We start from the raw sequence: 14,560 nt of genomic DNA, 5'->3' as shown, positions 1-14,560 counted from the left end.
CAAGATACTCTATGCTCATAAGTTGTTCTTTGCAAGAAATTTCATTAGCATCATCACCATTAATCATTATATATGCGAGCTTGTGTGTGTGTGGATATACAACTCCTAAAAGCATGACTTTACACGGCCTTTCATGCCTTTAGTTTATCAGCTGGCCCACTCACTTTCACTCTCTTTTCCTCTATCCTTCCACACATTCTCTCTCTTTCTCTTTCTCTCTCTTTCTCTTTCTCTCTCTTTCTCTTTCTCTCTCTCTTTTCTCTCTCTTTTTCTCTCTTTATAATTAACTAATGAATGTAATAATTAAAGCCAACTTGATATGGCAACAGAAGCAAGTTGAGAAAGTGCATGAATGTGTATGCAGTATATGTGTTTATATGTATGTATGTATGTATGTATGTATGTATGTATGTATGTATGTATGTATGTATGTATGTATGTATGTATGTATGTATGTATGCATGTATGGATGGATGGATGGATGGATGGATGGATGGATGGATGGATATGGATGGATGTCATTATTCAGTTTTATTTCAAGATTTCTTGCCAAAAGAGAAACAGCCAGTTTCTAACCTAGATCCAAGGCCCTTTTATTGAAATTTCAACATCAACAACAGGGTATTTTTATTTTTGATGCATATATGTATGTATGTATGTATGTATGTATGTATGTATGCATGCATGCATGCATGCATGCATGCATGCATGTATGTATGTATGCATGCATGTATGTATGTATGTATGTATGTATATATGTATGTATGTATGTATGTGTATGTATGTATTAATGCAAATTCACCTAGAAATTCAGTTAGCAATTGTCATTTAACCTGTGACATACAAGCATTTATGCATTCCTTTGTCCGTTTACCACTTGAGAGTATTTCTTATACACACTGAGCACTCATAAGAACATCTAACGCTTTCTGCATACAGTCTCACCCACACACTCATATACACAAGCACACACACACACATGCACACACACATACACATACACACACACATATTTACATATACACACAGATACATTTTTACATAAATAGATAGATAGATAGATATAGATAGATAGATAGATAGATAGATAGATAGATGGATTAATAGATAGATAGATAGATATAGATGTGTGTGTGTGTGTCTAAGTGTGTGTGTGTGTGTGTGTGTGTTTGTATGCATGTATGCATGTATGTATGTATGTATGTATATATGTATGTGTATATATATTTATACATTCATATAAACACACATATAAATGTATGTATATATCAATATATATATTTGGCAATAAAATGATGATCCTGAAATATAAATAGCTAGCTAGCTAAATAGATAGATAGATAGATACACATACATACATACACACATACACACATACACACACATATATATATACACACACACATACATATGCATGCGTATGTGTGTAAGTATATATACATATTCTTTATTTGTGAATTAACGTCATACATCTACCAATGCAGTGTTGAGCGCTCATTTCACCGTTCAACATTTGCATATACACACACACACACACACACACATACACATATGTATGTATGTAAGTATGCATGTATTAGTGTGTGTGTGTGTGTGTGTGAAGCTATGTAGAAAGCTTTTGATGTTCTTATGAGAAGAAAATTCATTTAAAGTATTCAGTGCATATAAATACTTTGAAGGCAGAAATGGACAAAAGAATACATAGATGCTTCTATGTTGCTGGTTAAATGGATGTTCTTATACTTATTTTTTCATGCCAACTTAAGTCAGATGAGTATGTTTTACAACAACCGATGCTAACCTCTACCTGTTTTACAAGTAAAGCTTCTTTTCCTACTCTGCATGGCCTTGAAATAAGCAGACAATTTATTGACGGAAGTGCCAACAACGCTGCACTGACATCATGACTTTAATACAAATGGGCTAAATGGAACAAATATACACAAACACACACAAGCACAGACATTCACACACACACACACACGTGCGCATATATATATACATATGTACACATTCATACGAGGGGGTGCTGAAAAGTTCCTGGCTTTAAGAGTATTGCAAAAAGGCCTGGCTGGAGGACCAAACTTCTGAGTTCTTTTACAAAGCGTAGAAAAACTGAAGGACCCCTGCAATAAGTGTGTGAACCCAAGAGGGAAATATTTTGAATAAAATCATAATTAATTGATCCTCCTGTATTTTATTTTACCCAGAGCCAGGAAGTTTTCAGCACTCACTCATATACATACTATATATGTGTGTGTGTGTGTGTGTGTGCACGCGTTCATGTTGTGAGAGTGTGAGGGGGGGCATGTGTGTGTGTATTGATATAATGGGCTTCTTTCAGTTTCCATCTTCCAAATCCGTTCACAAGGTTTAGGTCATCTCAAGGCTATAGTAGAAGACTCTTGCCCAAAGTGCAACACAGTGGGACTGAACCCAGAACCACGTGGTTGGTAAACAAACTTCTCACCACACATCCATTCCTTTGTATTCTTCCTACTTTTCCTAGGATGGCAAGGTGTGATTTTAGGGAGATTTGGGAGCTCTTTCTATCAGGGTGAGAGACCAAGTAAATACACCTACATATACATACTATATATACATACATGTATGTATGTATGTATATGTATGTATATATAAAACATCGTTTAACGTCCGCTTTCCATGCTAGCATGGGTTGGATGAATGACTGAGGGCTGGCTAACCAGATGGCTGCACCAGGCTTGAATCTTGATCTGACAGAGTTTCTACTGCTGGATGCCCTTCCTAACGCCAACCACTCCGAGAGTGTAGTGGGTGCTTTTACATATATATATGGTGGTAGTGATCTACTCTTTATGGAGGAGAGTTTGACCACTTAGACCACCTACACCTTAGAACCATCATGGCATCTGATGTGACTTTTTAAACTAGCCAATGTTTTTAAAAGACGCCCACATAGACTACATATCCGATTGGGACCACCAATGTTATAGTTTGCTTGAAGCAGTGTACATGATATGTAACATAGAAAGAGATAGAAGGCTAAACAATGCAAAATGCACTGTAAGATGAGGTAACGAAAATTGAAAGTAAGTTACCAAGTAATCTTTGTTTGGTTTTTATTGTTGTTGCTGTTGTTCTTTTAACTGTCCAATATTTCGGGACCTAAAAGTTTAGCCTTCCATCTCTTTGCACATTACTCCTTGTTAGGTTCATTTAAAAGCTCATTGACAAAACCAGTAAAATGTTGATTTGTTCATAATGTGTCCTTCCTGTGTTTTAGAAAACTATTTCAAATTTAATTATTGTCCAATATCCACCAAGTCTATTCTTGGTTGTCTTCAGCACGACAGATTAATTTGAAAATCGATTCTAGTTTATTTGGATCCTGTTTGAGAAAGATACTGTCTTGTTGGCTCGTGGCATCACTTCTTAAATAATTTATATGATTGACCTCTTGCTAATGGCTGATAGAATTTCAAGATATTGCCTTTGTTTAGAATATTCACAAGATTCAGTAATTATGTAGTTTTCTATGTTAGCATGAAGCAGATTAGAAGTACAAACTATAGAGAATGATGCTGGTGAATCATGAGAGATTGTAACAATAAATATTTCGTGTGGGGAGGTCTTTTGTTAGTGGAGAAATCATTAGAGTGAACGATCAGAGTTTTCAGAAGGAAAGAGGAAATACTACAATTATTAAACTTCTTATGGAAAGGATATGAAGATTATAGAGAGGGTGAGGCCATTATAGAGAGGGTATGACCAATATAGTGGTTGTACAACCATTATAGTAGACACAGGCATGACTGTGTAGTTAAGAAGTTTGCCTCCCAACCACATGATTCTGGTTTCAGTCCCAATGAATGGCACCTTGGGCACACATCTTCTACTATAGCCTTGGGATGACCAAAGCCTTGGAATGGATTTAGTAGATGGAAACTGAAAGAAGCCTGTCATATAAATACTCACACACACACACACATGTTTGTGTCTTCTTGCGTTGACATTATATGGTAGTTGTGATTGTCACTGTCATTCAAGCAGTGTCATTTATTTCCAACATTGCACCTTGGGTAACTGTCTTCTACTATAGCCCTGGGCTAACCAAAGTCTTGTGAATGGATTAGGCATATGGAAACTGAAAGATACCTGTTGCATATGTGTGTGTGCATGCACGTGCATGCATGTGTGTTTTAGTGGTCTCCATGTCTTAACATTGCATGATAGTCCCTAATAAGCTTCATCATCATACCAGAGATGGTCCTTCATTTCCAATCTTCCATAAAAACATGTCTGATCATGAGAAATAACATTACTTTACTTGGAGATAGGTCATGGATTGGTGACTGAAAGGACATCTGACTGGAGAAAATCCTCCTCGACAAACACTTTCCAGCCCATACAAGCGTGGGAAAACATTAAAATGATGATGATGATGATGATGATGATGACGACGACGACGACGACAATAAGAGTATGACAATTATACAGAGAATATGATAATTACAGAAAAAGTGTGCCTGTTGTAGAAACAGTATAATTTGTTATAGAGAAAGTATTACTATTATAGAGTCTAACAGTAGCCGAGAGAGCATGACAATTATATATAGAACAGTGTGACCATTATAGAAAGGGTATGACAATTGACTATAATTAATATATTGTAGAAAGCACATGACCATTACATAGAAGATATGAACATAATAGACTATGTCCATTATAGAAAAGGTATGATTGTTATATAAACAGTATGACCATTGTATAAAAGGTAAAGACCCACTTCAGCCCTGAATGTCCATGAGATTACACCTAGAAAGTTACCACCCAAGGCACAAGTCTAAGCAAGGTTGTTTGTGGAAGACCAGCAGTTGCTCCCTTTTCACACCATCGATGTTATCCAAGCGAAAGGCAAAGACTGATACAGCTTGGCACCAATGACATCACAATTCATTTCTACAGCTGAGTAAACTGGAGCAATGTGAAATAAAGTGTCTTGCTCAAGACCACAACATACAGCCAGGTTTGGAATTCAAACTCACTACCTCATGATTATGAGCCTGACACTGTAACCACTGAGCCATTGTGTTTGTATAATTACCATTGTATAGAGAGCATGAATATTTTAGGGAAGCTAGGAGCATTTCAGATAAAGTTTACAGTGGAAAAATAATGATAGTCAGTATAATTGGTTAGTTAGTTGCAGTTTACATTAGAATGAATTAGATTTGTAATAAATGACAAATAATAAATAGAAGGTGCGTAGTGGTATCTACAGTTCTCTGACACGTTCTCTGGTTCCAACCTTGCAAGATTGGCTGCAAACTCAGGTGAAAAATCAATAAATACAAGAGAAGAACACCCTTCAAGCCAAGTGAAATTGTAGTCTGGTAGGCACTGGTCTCATGCAAATGGCACCCATGCCAGTGGCATGTAAAAGCACCCATTACACTCTCAGAGTGGTTAGCATTAGGAAGGGCATCCAGTTGTAGAAATCATACCAAATCAGACTGGCATCTGGTGCAGTCCTCAGCTTACCAGCCCTGGTCAAACCATCCAACCCATGCCAGCATGGACAATGATGAGGATGATGATGATGTTGGCTAGCCACTGTCAGTTTGTGCTAGTTGATGTCAAGACATCAGACATTCTAGGACCCCTTATGACTGATTTCCTCCACAAAATAGGGGGAACAACGGCCTGTCAGAGAAATGAGCCCCACAAGGTGGAGTAGCTGCTGCAATGAGAGTTGCTGGCCATTTTCTGTGACAATGCATCATCATCGGGAGTGGCTGTGTGGTAAGTAGCTTGTTCACCAACCACATGGTTCCGGGTTCAGTCCCACTGCGTGGCACCTTGGGTAAGTGTTTTCTACTATAGCCTTGGGCCGACCAAAGCCTTGTGAGTGGATTTGGTAGACGGAAACTGAAAGAAGCCCATCGTATATATGTATATATATATATATATATATATATATATATGCGTGTGTGTGTGTTTGTGTGTCTGTGTATGTCCCCCTAGCATTGCTTGATAACCGATGCTGGTGTCTTTATGTCCCGTAACTTAGTGGTTCACAAAAGAGACCGATAGAATAAGTACTAGGCTTACAAAAGAATAAGTCCTGGGGTCGAGTTGCTCGATTAAAGGCGGTGCTCCAGCATGGCCGCAGTCAATTGACTGAAACAAGTAAAAGAGTAAAGAGTAAAAGAGAGTCATAATTCAGCAGGGTGCAGCTGAGCATACCATTAGGTTCCGGTGTGTATAGCCCATCGCCACCCCCACTTCTACGCCCCGCTGCTTTATTCCCCCTTTTTTCGCTTTTCTTTCTTTACCTTTCTTATCTCCCTTTTTTTCCTGTTTCTTTGTATTCAAAAGTTATAAATTAAAATTCCAGTTTCAACCAAAATATAGGATACAACAAAAACTGATAACTTTTTTTAAATGAAATAAAACAGATTTCCATTATTTTATTTCATTTGCTCTCTCGATTAGATTTAAACTTCATTTGAAAGAACAGGCATTTGTATTAATTTGCTGTCAATTTATTTTTATGGATATTTAATTTACAATTGGCTATCCAATATATTTTCTATATTTGTAAATTCACTGGTCATTATTTGTTTGACATTTAGACTTACTTATCATTCTCAATACATAAAAGTTGTGTGATGGGTTGTCCTATTTGTTTATACATTCATGAGCAAGTTGAAAACTTGTGAATGTGTGTGTCTTGAGTGTATGAATGTATGTGTATGAATGTGTATGAATGTGTATAAAAGTGTGTAAGTGTGTCAAGGAGTGTGAATGTGTGATGAATCTATGTGAGAGTCTGTGAATATATTAAACAATAAGTATTTTTCTCGATAACAATTCATGTTTACAAGTACCATTTATGAATGAAAAACATACTTTCCTAATAGAATTTCATATAAGTCAAACATTCTTTCATGCATATTTGCATACATGCTTACAACTCACTTTTCCTATCTCTCTTGCTATACATATATATATATATATATATATATATGTTATATATTTATATATATATATATATATATATATTTATATAGTTGACTGTGGCCATGTTGGAGCACCACCTTTAGTCAAGCAAATTGACCCCAGGACTTATTCTATTGGTCTCTTTTGCTGAACCACTAGGTTATAGGGACGTAAAAACACCAGCATCAGTTGTCAAGCAATGTTAGGGGAACAAACACGGACATACAAACATATACACACACATACATGCATACATACATACATAATACATATATCTATATATATATATATATATATATATATATATATATATATATATATATATATATATATATAGATAGATAGATAGATAGATATACACATATATGCATGATGGGCTTCTTTTAGTTTCTGTCAACCAAATCCACTCACAAGGCTTTGGTCAGCCCAAAGCTATAGTAGAAGTCACTTGCCCAAGGTGCTACGCAGTGGGACTGAACTCAGAACCATGTAGTTGGTAAGCAAGCTACTTACCACACAGCCACTCCTATATAAAATATATACATCATCATTATTAAAAGTCCTTTTTGCGCCATAGGCTCATAAGTCTGGTATTCCAGATTCTTTGGTGTGTCTACAACCTTCTTGATGGGATGCCATCTATCACAGGATTACTCATTTTAGCCAAAATGGACATAGCAAGGAACTTACACCAATTTTTAACCTAATCATGTGATCATCCTTGTCCAATCAAATTATATCCAAAACAGGTACTAATTTGAGCCATGTTCTCTTTATAAAAACAAGAAAAATTTTGAACTCCAGTCAGAAGTAAGACAGTTGCAGTATAGCACATCTGCTTATTCTATTATCACAATCAATATGCATCCAGAATTAGTTTCACATCTAAATCAAGACATATATAAAAATTGAGAATTATGGAAATATTATTTGCAGAGTTGTTGAATAACAAAACAAGAAAATGGAAATTTTTTGGTATTATTTATTCTCCATTACACGTATTTCATTTGCTAATAGGAATTACAAAGATTTACATGCTATATAGACATATAAGGAATTTCCTATTAGAAAATTGTCAGACCTTTCCATATAAAATTTCGTCTATCTTATGATTTTCTAATAGGAAATTACTTACATGTCTATATAACATGTAAATCTTTGTAATTCCTAGTAGCAAATGAAATGCATGTAATGGAGAATAAATAATGCCAAAACATTTCCATTTTCCTGTTTTCTTATACACACACACACACACACACACACACACACACACACACACACATATATATATATGAAGGTGCATGGCTCAATAGTTACGATCATGAGGTTGTGAGTTCGAACCCCGGACCGGACTGCGTGTTGTGTTCTTGAGCAAGACACTTTATTTCACGTTGCTCCAGTTCATTCAGCTGTAGAAATGAGTTGCAACGTCACAGGCACCAAGCTGTATCAGCCCTTGCCTTTCCCTTGTCTGGTAGACAACTTCCCTAGATTGCAACTTTTTAAATAACATAAATAGCTGCTAATCATCTAAATACTTTAATTCCAGTAGGAATTGCTATAATCATAAAAGCAGCTAAGGCAGAGAGCTGGCAGAATTGTTATCACTCCATCCAAAATGCTTAGTGGTATTTCATCTGTCTTTACGTTCTGAGTTCAAATTCCACTGAGATCAATTTTGCTTTTCATCCTTTAGGTGTCAATAAAATAAGTGCTCATTGAGTACTGAGGGTAATGTAATCGACTTACCCCTCCCCAAATTCGCAGATCTTGTGCCAAAATTTTAAACCTATAATTAAAATAACAGTTGTAAAGTATGCTCATGTATCAACGTTTATATCAACAATTGATATTTGATGGGCTCAAGGCGGCAAGCTGGCAGAAACGTTAGCATGCCGGGTAAAATGCTTAGCAATATTTCGTCTGCCTTTACGTTCTGAATTAAAATTCCCCCGAAGTCAACTTTGCATTTCATCCTTTCAGGGTTGAATAATTAAGTACCAGTTGCAAACTGGGGTCGATCTAATCGACTAGCACCACCCACCAAAAAATTTCAGGCCTTGTGCCTAGAGTAGAAAAGAATATTTGATGGGCTCATATAGTAAATCGGTATTGACCAGTGGTTCCCAATGCACATGGTACTGTTCCTCTGGGGTGGAAGGAATCCAAGAGGCATGCTGGGAGTCACCAAAATGGGGTGATGGATGTAAAAGCAACTAGATAATGGTTAATTAGGTTAAATTTTATTTGTGAAATAGACTTTATTTACATTTGGCAGTTATTTGTCCTCATCTCGTTTGTTGTTATTATAATAACATCGAAAAATACCTTAGAAATGAGAACCCAGGTTCAAAATTTCCCCAAGACACCTGACGAAGGCTGGAGGGTATATCAGCTGAAAAGCTGTTAACAACAAACAAGATGAGGACAAATATCCATCAAATGTAAATAATGTACATAATTCCTCATCACTTAAATACAGAACTGAAATAGACTTGTGTTGAATTTGATGCAGAAAGTGGTCTATGTTTGTGGTAGTAAGTTGGATGGAGGGGGCATGCTGGGAATGTGACCTGAGTGCTAAGGGGGCGGCAGCCTGAAAAGGTATGAGAACCACTAGAATAGACCAATAGATAAGATTAGCATAAACTATATCAAGTCTTCCAAATATTTCTTTTATATGTGAGTAATGAAAGGTAAGCAAAGGTGATTGTGACAGGATTTGAACCCAGAGCATAGAGTGTTGGAACAAATTCAGCAATGCATTCTATTCAATACCTTAACAATATAACTAATCTGCTGTCTTAGTTTTAGATATACTAGCCTATGAAAAAAGGTGAAATGATCACAACTGGAGTGCCTTTGATCAGAGATCTGCTTAATGAGAGCTGATATGGGACCAAACAATACTAGCCATGTAAGTCTTTATCTTCAAAAATCCAAATTGCTGGGGAGAGAGAAAAAGGGGTCAAGTATATGTATAACAATCAGTGGTACTGTGCTGTACCTCCACCCCATCGAAGACTTTGAATGACCCTCTTCATAATACAGTTCACATATTATGAAGTAAGTACCACCAAGTATTTTCCCTTACAGCTAAATTTAGAAAGAGTACTGAGTATTTGTTCCATGTTTCCTCAACTTTCAACACCTACAAGACAAAAGTATTCTCTTATCTAGATTCTTTTCTACTCTAGGCACAAGGCCTGAAATTTTGGAGGAGGGGCCCAGTTGGTTAGATCTAATCCAGTACGCAACTGGTACTTAATTTATCGACCCCGAAAGGAGGAAGGGCAAAGTCGACCTCGGCGGAATTTGAACACCGAGCGTAAAGAACAGATTGTAAAAGCAAAGGATTTAATGAAATACAGGTGCAATTATAGTTGTGTGGTTAAAAAGTTTTTCTCAAAACCATGTGGGCAGTACCTTAGGCATGTGTCTCCTCTTGTGTCTTCTAATTGACTAAATGCATTGGGAGAGAAATTTACAGGACAATAACTGTTCGGACAGATGCTCTGTATACACACACACACACACACACACACGTGCACGCACACACACACACACACACACACACACATACACACATGCATGTATATACATGGACATGTAATGCATATACATACACATGCATGCATACAAAAATATCATCGTCATGTCATCTTCATCATTTTCACTTCTGCATTTTCATGTTTGTATGGGTTAGATAGTCCTTTCCAACCCAGCATCTTGCCATTTGCTGTATTCCTTTATAATCTTTCTGGTGATTTCAACATCCTGAAGAAAGCTTTTACCATTTCGGTCCATGTCTTTCATAGTCTTCTTCTTCCACAGTTCCTTTCTACTCGGATCTCTTGACACTTCTTGACCTATTCATTATCATCTAAAAATGCCTCACATGTCCATAACAACATAATCTTCCTTCTAATACACTACAACTGATCCCTCTTATAACTAGTTTATCTCTCAGCACAACTGTGCTATATCATTCATGCAAATTAACATTGTGCATCCAACAGAACATGCATGCTTCATTTCTTTCCAACCAACACACACTCTCTATGTTCAGCACCCACATCTCACAACCATGCAGTATTGCCCCTTATCAATGTCCTATCTATCTTTCACTCAAAAAGAGAATCTTCTTGTTGCCACCAGAAGTATTAGCTCCCTGAACTCCCCTTTACTGTCCATCCACATTCTGGTTACTATGCTTTCAAAGCACCTTCTTCTACAGCTGATTAGGTTTCCTAAGCAACAGAAGTAATCAACCACTTCTATAGAACCTTGCAAACATTAACCCTTTCGTTACTGTATTTATTTTGAGATGCTCTGTGTTTCTTTCAATTACTTTAAATATCAACAAAGAATTTAGTAAAATAACTTGGTTATCATTAAGCTAGATTTAGGTACATAAATTGTGATTAAGATTTGGTGGAAGATTTTAATTCAAAACCTATGAAAACAAGGCATTTGTACTCAGAGCCAGAGCCGGTTTCAGCCGGGTTGGTAATGAAAGGGTTAAAAGGAATTTATTTTACAACTGCTCTGATTGCTTAAGTACTCCTGAACATCAGCCACATGGAAAATCTTTATTCATTGTTTTCTTGTCTGTGATCCCAGTACATCTCTTGTACAACTATATTTCTCATTTATCCCAACTTAAATGTGGATGTTCTGTTAGAAAAATCGTTACTGCGGTAATTACCATGAGAGAAACTCTCTAATTGGCTTTTTCAAGTAAAATGCACATTTGTCCTTATTGCTAGTGGGGAGATAAATCCCTGTCACTTACAATGCTAAGACCAAAGATCACGTGATTTTGATCTTCCTTGGTCTTATCAGTGGCAGATATTCAACTGCCAGAGATATCAAGCAGTCTCTACAGAAATATAAAAAAGAGTGCATTTCACACCAAAAACCTTATGAGAGTTTCTATCATGGATTCTACTGCAGCAAAGTTTGTTCTGACAGAACATTCATGTATAAGTGGTATAAATATTGCGTTTGTCACTAATACATATTTCTCATTGATACAAAGTTCCTATCTATTCTTTCTTTGCATGTTTAGTATAGTCATTTTCCTGAAGTCAACAGAGTCCTGTATTTTGCCAAGTTTACCCTGAGATCTCTCTGTTCTAGATATTGTTTCCAGACATGAGTTCTACCCACATGTCAAATTCCATAAAAATCGATAAAACGATGTAGGAGGAGTTAGCTAACAACTCCACAAACACACCCACAGACAGAATTTTCCACATATGTAGTAGATATGAACAAGGGGGTGCTGAAAAGTTCTTAGCTTTGGATAAAAGAAAATACAAGAGGATCAGTTAATTATGGTTTTATTCAACATATTCCCCTTTCAGATTCACACACTAATTGCAGCAGTCCTTCAGTTTTTTCTAAGCCCTGTAAAATAACTCAGCAGGATGGGCCTCCAACCAGGTCTTTCAAAATACCCTTAAAGCTAGGAACTTTTCTGCAAACCTCCTCCATATTTTTAAGAGTTCTTGGGCCAACAAGTTTTTGGGATCTGACAATAAGTCATAAAGCTAAACCCTTTATGGACAGGAAACCTAAGGTAATCCCATAAACCAGCCTTCCCTATTTTTAATATATACCCATCGACTCTGAAAGGACATTCAGCACAATACACGCACACACATTCACACACACACACACATTGGACATAAAGCCCATTCAATAAATGCTTTTTAGCCACTCCCTTGAGAGGAACAAACAAAGATTTCTTTTAGACAATAGACAACCATTCCCTCATTCTCTAACACTTTGAACACTATTCCAGACTATATATAAAAAAGACTTCAATGAAAAATCTCCAGACATGTCCTTGACCCACAGACAGAAGATAAACTGTTTTTACTTCTAATTTTCATAAATTTTTACTAATATTTGATAAGATGAGATACATCAAAACTGGTAATATTTTCTTTATATAATTTTTAAAATCATTTTTATTAAATTCTCTCTTAAATTGAAATGTCTTAGACTTATTTCTGGGCTACTTCCATCTCCATCTTTTATATATATATAATAATAATAATATTAGGGAGTAAATCCAAACTTACAGGGAAAATTGCCTAATAGTGGTTTTATCTCTAATTTAGTGGTTTTATCTCTAATAGTGGTTTTATCTCTAATATATATATATATATATATATATATATATATAGAGAGAGAGAGAGAGAGAGAGAGAGAGAGAGGGAGGAAGACTGAAAGAAAGACAAACAGACAAACAGATAGATATGTATATGTGTATATGTTTGTCAGTATAAATTTATATACATCATATACATACATACACAAACATACATACAGATGGACTACTCACACAGATACATCACATACAAATATGCACACATACATACACACATGCACACATACATACATACATACAAAGCACAAGAATACATACATATGGACATACATACCTACGCACATATAAATACACACATATACATAAATGCATACATACATGCATACATACATACAGTACATACATACATGCTTGCATACATACATACAGTAGACATCCACTGCAATTATAAATCGTCCAGATATACAAAACACCAGACATAGCATGCTTTCTGTTATGTTTCTCTTTAATCTTTCTCTTTCATCTAACCATCAATGTCCCATTGCTTTTATAGTCAGAGAAAATTATCATGATTGGAGCAGCAGTTTATACGAGGTGGACATAGGGTGATATGTTATATCGTTAATGGTGACGATGGTGATGATGATGATGATGCCATAGATGGCGACAGTAAAGATGACAATGTCAAGGACAACAACGATGATGATGGTAACAGCGATTGATTACGATGATGATGATGATGATGATGATGATGATGATGATGATGATCAAGATGAGAACGAGGATGAGGCTGATGATGACAATGAAGATGAAGATGATGATAATGTTGATGGAAATGAAGAAAGCAATAAGGATAATGTTGATGATGATGATGGTGATACTAATGAGAAAAATTAGGATAAGGACGATGTTAACATGTTAACGCTGGCAATGACAATGGTGATGATGATGATGATGATGTCAAGATGACAATGATGACGATGACGATAATGACAATGATGATGATGATGATGATGACAGTGTTGGTAGTGGTGGTGGTGGTGGTGGTGGTGGTGGTGGTGGTGGTGGAGGTGGATTTGGTGATGGTGATGATGTTGGTATTGAGAAGAAAGAAGGGAGAAAGAGGATGGTGGACTGAACAAAGAGGACATGGAAATGATAGTGGCAAGTGAAGTGTGTTAAGATGATGGCACAGATAACAACAATGATAACTAAATGTCCAAGACAATAACCAAGAGACAGAAAATGTAGAGGTGGTGATGGATGGTGATGGTGATGATACTGATTATTATGATGATGATGATGGTGGTGGTTGTGGTGGTGGTGGGGACAATGATGATGGCAATGATGATGATGATGATGATGATGATGGTGATGATGATACTGATGATACTGATGATGATGATGATTATGATGATGATGATAGTGGTGGTGGTGGTGTGGTGGTGGTGGTGG

Source organism: Octopus sinensis, linkage group LG2 (genome assembly GCF_006345805.1).
Source record: "Octopus sinensis linkage group LG2, ASM634580v1, whole genome shotgun sequence".
Taxonomy (NCBI): Eukaryota; Metazoa; Mollusca; class Cephalopoda; order Octopoda; family Octopodidae; genus Octopus; species Octopus sinensis.
The sequence above is the reverse complement of the archived record's forward strand: the minus strand, read 5'-3'. Positions refer to the sequence as shown.